The 8,877-nt window shown below is 44.7% G+C and overlaps 1 long non-coding RNA gene across 1 annotated transcript; it reads right to left on the reverse strand.

Annotated features, from left to right (window-relative positions):
• Positions 1-7,473: 7,473 nt before the first annotated feature.
• Positions 7,474-8,877, reverse strand: LOC131506243 (uncharacterized). Its single transcript, XR_009258823.1, has 3 exons — positions 8,576-8,877; positions 8,313-8,475; positions 7,474-8,196 (listed from the first exon to the last, which is right to left on the reverse strand). It is a non-coding gene; the product is annotated as an uncharacterized LOC131506243 (long non-coding RNA).

The raw sequence follows: 8,877 nt of genomic DNA on the forward strand, positions 1-8,877 counted from the left end.
GACTCCCATTTCGTCACCTATAAGGTAGGGATAGTAATCACGCCAACTTCACATGACAGTTGTAATAGTTAAACAAGAAAAGAACCATGAGTGTGGTGTCTAGACATATTTATCTATTAGGTATTATAGTGGTACTCAATAAACATCAGCTTCATAGATACTTTATGTAAACTATCTTCCAGTGAACAAAATTTTTGAGTCTCCCAAGTATTATCTATTTTACAAATGGGGATACAAAGTGATTATAAGTCTTCAGTTCAAAACTCCTGATTCCTATCTGGTACCATATCACTATCCATGATTAATGGAATCTTATCAATATGAAGCTTACTTACTAAAACTATTAATTGAACATCCTTGCTTAAGCAGAGTAGTTGAATGCTATTTTCTGTGTTCAGCCCAACAGACGTGTTAAGCCAGGATTTTCAATAGACCTGTTTGTTGCATAGAAAACTCTGGAAAGACAGCTTTATTACATAATCACAGAAGCGGGCTCCATGGCATTTTGGCAGTCCCAAGTAGAAGCTTGGTCTCTCTTCCTTTAAACTGTGACACTGTGACTTCTTTCTGTGACACTTTAAAGTCTAGGGATAAAGGTTCTTGACTCTCTTTCAAAAAACTGAAAGTTTCCTTCAGTGTCTTGCAAAGACAATATTCTGTCTTATCTCCTGTAGGCCATCCTATATATGGCCACCAGAGTGATCATCTTAAAATGACTATCTGACAAGTCATGACCAACCTTCCTTGAGCATTCAATGGCCTATAGGATAAGAGACAAGCAGAACCCTTCATGATCTGGCCTCTGCCCACCTCCTCTGCTCAACAACACCTCCTCTGCCTGCCATGCACTTACTGTATGTTGGTGCTCTGTGTATATTTTCTATACACGTTGTTAAAAGCATGGCTGCCTCTGCAATTCTGGTTCTTCTACCGAATCGCATGTAACCTTGGACACGTTACTTATTTTTCTCTGTTTGGTCCCTTATCTATAGAACAGGGAAAATTGTGGTGTATAAAACAAAAATTTGAGAGGGCGCCTGGGTGGCTCAGTCGGTTAAGCGGCCGACTTCGGCTCAGGTCATGATCTCATGGTCCATGGGTTCGAGCCCCACGTCGGGCTCTGAGCTGACAGCTCGGAGCCTGGAGCCTGTTTCAGATTCTGTGTCTCCCTCTCTCTCTGACCCTCCCCTGTTCATGCTCTCTCTGTCTCAAAAATAAATAAATGTGAAAAAAATAAAAAAATAAAACAAAAATTTGAGAAGCTTCAAGAATTAATCGGTATAAACCACTTAGACTAGTGTCTGGAAATAACAAATATTAGGTTAGCTATTCTTACTATTATCCAACATAATCATAATGAAATGATGCAGAATCATATTTCTACTTCCAGATGTGAAATCCTGGTGTACAGAAAGATTAAATGGCAGCAATAAATGACACAGATGTTATTTGGGCCCAGGCCTCTCTGACCTCAGCACTGGATGCTGTCCACTGTGCCAAGCTCCCTCCTGCCACCCCTCCTGTCTGAGGGAGCCACCTACTCTTCTCTGATGGTACCAAGGCATCTCTCTTCTCTGTTCCACTTGCCTGGAAACCTTGCATCCCATCTTGGTCCTCCCATGTTCAAGTCAAGTATCATTTCCTCCCTGGGAAACTGCTAACCCTCTTCACACAGGCTCAGGCAACTTCCTGAGGGGTCTAAACACATCCTGCACTTTCCTCCATGGGGACACATACCGCCCTGTGCTGCTATTACTTCCCTACCAATTTTCTATAAGATGCTTGAAGATAAAAACCAGGTCTAATTTATTCCCTTATTTCCTGAATGAATGAGTGAACCTTAGCTGTGTCCCAAGGAAGACACTAGAAACGATAGCTCAGAGACTTCTGTAGGTAAAGGAGATGTATGGTGCCTTGGTCTGATCAATGGCCAAAGGGGTAATGTAGGCATCACTTGTTTATCTGTATGAAGGTAATAACAACACCCCTCCTGTATAATTTAATGACTTGGAGGAGGGATCAAATGAGGAAAATGAACAGGACATAATGAATGGACATTAATGACGTCCATAGGAGATGTACACAAATGCCATGTATTCTTTTCTCCCCCTCCAGCCCTCATAGCTGATCCCAGACTCTGAATATTTTCAGATGCCTCATAAAGGATTGAAATGGAGTCTGCCCCTTGCCTACCAAAGCCATAGTGTTTATGTTGGCATCCTGCTTATAAACCAGGGAGTCCTGGCATGTTGCCCTTGACTGGGAACTTCAGTGTGGAATCAGCTCAACACAGAAACAAATCTTGGGATGGTCTCTAAGTTTCCCCCAAGTAGGCCCCTTTAGCCTTGGATTTATAGCAATAGAAGCACAGCCCTCGGGAGGGCACTGGAGGTCCAGGAGTTCAGACTGTACGTGACTCTGCTTTCTTTTTCTTTCTTTTTTTCTTTTCTTTTTTTCTTTTCTTTCTTTCTTTCTTTCTTTCTTTCTTTCTTTCTCTTTCTTTCCTTCTTTCTTTCTTTCTTTTTAATGTTTATTTATTTTTGAGAGAGCACAAGTGGGGCAGGGGCAGAGAGAGGGGGAAAGAGGATCCAAAAGGGCCTGTCCGCTGACAGCATCGACAGCAACTAGCCCAATGTAGGGCATGAACTAACAAACCACAAGATCATGACCTGAACCGAAGTCAGACATTCAAACGACTGAGCCACCCAGGTGCCCCTCTACATGACTCTCCTACGGAAGGGCCCAGATGAGAAGCAGAAAGGAGGTGACTTGCCTCAAGACACACTTGGGCTGGAACTCTTTGATCCTGAGGCAAGCGGGCATTCCACTATACCTGCTTCCCTCATTCTTCCCTCTTGGCAGGTAATGTCTGCAATTTCTTTATAAATATGCAAATGCATTAACCCAGCTAGAGAATAGAGCAAGACATTAACCCAGATCCACCCCATTCCTGCTTCCTCCTCTTCCTACACTTGCTCTGTCTCCGGACAGGGCTGCCGATCCACAGGTGACGAAACAGGGAACCATCCAACAAAATGGCTCGCTGCATCAACAGCGATGCCAAAACCAGAGCCCATGGCTTCTGACACTAGTCTGGTCCCCCCTCACCCAACATAAACAGCACACATTTGATTTTGTGGCAGTGCTGAAGACATCCATGCCCTAATTCCCAGGGACTGTAAATGTGTTATTGTATGTGGCAAAGGGGAATTAATGTAGCAGATGGAATTGAGGTGGTTCATCAGCTGACCTTCAAATTGGGAGATTATCCTGGGTTATCTGGGTGGGCCCAATGTAAGAACAGAGTCATTTAATGTGGAAGAGGGAGTCGGGAGAGAGGGTCAGAGGGATGTGACCTGAGAAAACGCGACCCCATGCTGCTGACTCTAAAGATGAAAGAGAGGCCACCAGCCAATGAACAGAGTTGGCCTCTAGGAGCTGACAAGGCAAGGACACAGATTCTCCCATAGAACCTCCAGAAGGGAACACAGCCCTGCCCTCACCCGAATTTCAGCCCAGTGAAACCCATTCTGCACTTCCAACCTCCAGAACTATTAAATTTTTTTTTTAAATGTGTTTAAGCCACTGAGTTTCTGGCAATTTGTTATAGCTGCAAATAAAAACGTAATACGGTGTCTAGGTGTAACCAGCCATTTCCCAAGGCCATACCCCCTGAGGAAGGACAAATGGGTCCTAACATGGAAGTGTGTGTTGGGTTCAATTCTTTCTCTACACTTACAACAGAAGGAGGCTCAGCCTCCGGACCCCATTCCCTCCACCCTATTATTATTGGTGGTTCTTTGCTTTACAAAGGTGCTTCCTTTGCACCTGCTTCCCACACTGGAGCCAAAGCATCCTGTTCTCTCTACACTCAGATGCCACACCGACCACCTTGGTCTCATTGAGACACCAGAGCCCTTGATGCACCAAGGAGAATGTTCCGTCGAGTCTTCCACTCACTAGAGTTTAGCCCCTCTTCCCGAAGCCTCTCCTCCAGCCCCCCACGGGCTCATATTGAAGAATAAATCTGTGTGGCAAATACCATCTGATTGAGGAGGCCCTTAATTTCTGACCCCAGAAGCATTTCCATTGATCAAGTATATAATACCTGGTGCCCGTGTCCATCCAGATAAGTTTATAGGGAGTTCCCTTCATTCTTCATGGGATTATGGAGTCTCAAATCCAGATGGATACATTTAGAGATGAATTTAAGACAGGTAAGAAAACCAGGAGGGACTAGGTCTGTTTTTGTTCATACACGCTGTAAACCAACTGTGTGCCAGAGAGTTGACCTGGCACTATGCAATCATGTCATTTACATTTTCCAGTTCAGGCTCTGAGCTTCAGAGAGTTAACTCTTCCCCAACCCCACAGCCAGGAAGTAGAGTGTCTGGAATGTCAGGAACCGGGAGCCTAGACTCCATGTGTACCGAGGCTCTGACTGCCTCTCAGCTGCCCTGAGCAGATATGTCCTCTCTGGAGTCGGGAGTGGCTGTGCTGTCCTGGCAGATCCTCCCTGCCCAACCTGGGAGATAAACACAGATCTCCTCCAGAATATGACTGATCAGGTGAGGGAGGGAACAGACCCGAAGGCAGCACCGTCCCCAGGGGTTCAGGGTAGGCAGCTGACATGAGCCAGCAAGAAGGAAAAAAATCCATTTGTAAAACAGCAGAAGAAAAATTAAACTTGCAGTTCCATCATTTTATATAAAAACTCAAGAATGAAAATAAACATGGTTCCAAGTTATTTTATTCTGAATTTATTTTTAATGCCAATGACAACAAAATAGCTCTTTTATGAGTCATTTTACAAAACAGAACACATGATTTCCTGAAATGGCATTTTACAGAAGCTTAAAGGAAACCACTGTGTGAAATGAGACAGAGTGCAGCTAACTCTGTTCACTTGGGGATCTTCCCCCACCCCACTCCCTCGAAGGCCCTCCCCTCTTTTCTCTAGCTACCTCCCTCCCTTCTTCTTGCAACTCTCACTCTAGCTGTCATTTCCTCACGGAATTTTTCTCTGGTCTGAATACCCCCTCATTTAAATAAGATCCCCCAGTTACCTACTCTCAAAGGACATTGTACCATTTCTTCATTGCACTTCCTGAAATTGTGATCATTATTCCGTATGTGTTTATGTGCCAGGCTCTTGGACACGTGGATGTGCAGACCCAGACAACCCTGCTATCTTGGAGCTTACAGTCTCCTTGGAGGAGCTGTATAGTTTCATTGTCTCTCTCCATCAATTATACTAAGAAGTGCAGAATTGCAGAAAACAAATGGACTTCAGGCAAGAACCATGAGAGCACATAGCAGGGAGCACAGGCTACACATATTTCGACATTAAACATACACATAAACATCTGTCTCTCCTGTAAGACATTGTCTGTTTTGTTTGGCACGCATCGGGCACTCATTAAATGCTTATTGAAACACCTCATGAAATGGAAAGTAGCCACTTAAGACATGTGGGCTAGTGGCTTAGTTGACGCCTGTGGCTCCTGGTTCCAAATTGAATGCAGCAGGTCTAAAAGATAAACATTGAGACTATTACCATTAACAATCCCACAAGGCACATGCCAACTTTCATCTCTGAGATGGATTCCAGACCTAATAAAACACTTGCCACCTTCCACTTAATCATGCTGCTGCCTGGGTTCCGCCCTGTGGACACCACCTTCTTGAAGAAATGAGCCTGGCGTGACACGAGCTTTCGCTGATGTTCTGCTTAGTCTTTGGATGGCCCTTCTTGTAGTCTTCTTCAGCCTATTTCTAAGATGCTGGTCCTCCTCAGGCATCTCTATTTCCTGCCCAAAGCCCTACGTGTATCAAGCAAGAAGAAAGACCTCAAGCTGCTATCTAAGTGGGAGTTCCTTCACCTGTTTTGCTTAATAACCACTTGCACAGCAGACTATGTGCAGCAATGACTACATTCCAGGCACTATTCTAGATGTTTTGTTCGATAATAATTCAATTAGGGTTGATACCTTCCACAACTCAAGAGTAAAGGCATGGCTGGAGACAGAATTCCAGACTCAGATCCAAGAAATGGTGGTGGGAGTGGATACCATTGAGGACGTTGGCTGCCCCCAGAAGCTCCTACAGCACCTCTTTCCTTGAGAAATAGCCAGCTGCCCATATCACCAAACACTGCTGTGAGAAGCCCCCGGTCACTTCTACCCACAGTGCTACCTGTCAGCCCCTCTCTCCAGGTGCTGATCCCCACCCTATTAATCCATAACGTGCATGCAGCATCCAGAGCATACATCCCAAGTACCTGGAGCCTTCAACATCCAAAACAGGGCTACCTTCCTCCTCCCTGCGCCATCTCATACGTTCCCGTAGACACATCCAACCTGGCCACAGTCCTCGGCACCTTTCTCTTCACCTGTCCAGCCTATCAATTAAAAGCCTTCTGGTTCATCTTTCTCTCCCTCCGTACGTAGACAGTTGTGAGAGGCTCCCCTCTGGTAGCTTTGCTTTGGGTCCCCTCTCCCTTCTCGAAATATATGCTTTCCTAGACACTAGATACTCCAGATACTCTGCTAGACGTTCTAGATACTCTCCTTCACACTTCCCCCACATGACCTCACGGAAAATGGGTATCAGGTCAGGACGTGTCCGTACCTAAGATGCTTCAACAGCTTCCTTGTGTCTCCAGAACAAGACAGGGAAGACTTCACCTGGAAGGGGCAAGATGAATATGCTCATATGTCTAGCCTTGCCTTTGGCATATGTGTCTTCATACCCGTGTGCCACAGGCATCCCAAGCTGCAGGCCTTCATCTCGGCCTCATCTTCCCGGTCTCCTCTGCCTCTGAATAGGCAATTCTGTCTGCATCGAATGTGCTTCCCACCTCCTCCGACTGGTCCACAGCTCCTCCTGCCCCTGACCACAGGCTGAGACAGTATAGGATAGCAGCTAAGTGGATGAGCCAATCTACCTGGATTCAACTCTCAGCTCACACACCTCTGTGCTCCCTCACCTTTTCCATGCCTCAGTGTCCCCATCTATAAAATGAAGACTATAGTAATCTACTAGAGATAGGCTAACTCGCAGAGTTATTGTGAGGACCAAAAGAGCTCATATAGGCAAAGCCCTAGTTATGGTGGCCCATGGCAAGCAAGGTGTGAGCTTTTATTATGATCAACTCCTGCATATTACCAGCTTCACCCCAGCACCCCTTGTGCGTGTCTCTTGTTTGTCCATTCGCCAATTTGTTTATTTTCGGTCTTTCACCTCACTGTAAGTTCCTTGAGAGGCAGGGATGGGTTTTGATTCATCCTGCCGACACCTAGCATAGAACATGGCAAGGGCAAGCAGCCTTTGGAAATTTACAGTACTAACAAGTAATGACAGTTTTGGTTTTTTTTTTGTTTTTTTGTTTTTTTTTAAGTAATGACAGTTTTTATCTGTGCCTTTGCACACCCAACCTGGTACAGAGGGGCCAGGACACGTCATTTAATGTGGGACATTCAACCGCACTGGCAAAGAAAAGGCAAGTTTTAAGGAGAGGATTGAAGTTTAGGTCTACTGACAATAGATGCCACCGAGCCCGAAACAGACAATGTCTGCTTGCAAACTCTGTGGCGTGATTTTAAGCATTTCCTGGTCAAAGTATTGACAAAAAGGTAAAACAGACATATCTTGTTCACGTCCAGAAAAGTTGGACGGTGATAGCCCCATGGCATCTTCATGTTACAAATGGAAGAGTCAATCGAGGGCTTAGAGGAATGTGAACTAGGGAAAGGGGAGAGCTGCTAAGGCCTCTTACCTGTGCGAAAGACGATCGCCATTTTCCGCCAGGTTGAAATCATCTCAATCCGCTGAAGCGTTCTAGGCAGTAAAACAGTTGAATGATACGATTTCTGAATGCAAAGCCTCTGTGTAATTATAGATACACCATGCATACATTCTGCCACGACACTTGCATACTCCCGTTTGCATTGCTTACACAAAACCATGGTTTTTTTTTTTACTTCAGGAAAGACAGAGATTTTTCAGGTAACCGTCCTCAACCCACGCCTGTTGTCTCACCAGCTCCAGTAAGAGTCTAAATTCCTTTTTTCACCCCTGGATATGGAGCAATATACATGACTTGGAGTTAGGAGGTCTGAGCTTCAGCGTGGTCACAGCATTCAAGCTGCATGATTAACAGGTCTCTTCACTTCGCTGAGTCTCGAGGTTTCTTATCTGTAAAATTAAAAATAGCACCTACATCACAAGTCAGGTTCTGAGGTTTGAATGAGATAAAAAGTGTTACATTTTGGGAGACTGTGAAGCACGGTGGATGTGTAATAGGAACCCACCTATGTGTCTCAGGCAAAATAATGGATAATTCCAGGGTCTCTGTAAAATCACCATGAACATTTCTTTGGCTTTGGAGTTGGACAGGCTTGGATTCCTTTCCAGATTTCCCAGATATCTTTAACCACAGTGAGTTCTGTTTCCTGTAGAATGACCTGCAGTGTCCTGTAGCATAATCATATCAATCCCAAAGTTTTTACTGAGCATTTATGATGTTGGATGTGTTACATCGACTATCTCAGTTAATTGTTATTGCAATTCACACCTTCTTTACCCACAAAGGCAACACCTTCACCTCCACCTCAGTCCTTTGTCAAATCTGTTGCTTCTCTAATTCCTATCGAAATGCAAATATTTTATACATAAATGCATTAGTCAGGGTTCTCCAAAGATAGATAGATAGATAGATAGATGATAAGAAATTGGTTTGTGTGGTTACAGAGGCTAAGGAAACTCTCAAGAGACAGACCCAGAGGAGTCAAGGTGGAGTTTAAGACTGAATCGAAAGGCCTGAAGACCAGGAGAGCATATGGCTTAAGTTCCAGTTTGAAAGTTGGCAGGCTTGAG

Source organism: Neofelis nebulosa, chromosome 3, assembly GCF_028018385.1.
Source record: "Neofelis nebulosa isolate mNeoNeb1 chromosome 3, mNeoNeb1.pri, whole genome shotgun sequence".
NCBI lineage: Eukaryota > Metazoa > Chordata > Mammalia > Carnivora > Felidae > Neofelis > Neofelis nebulosa.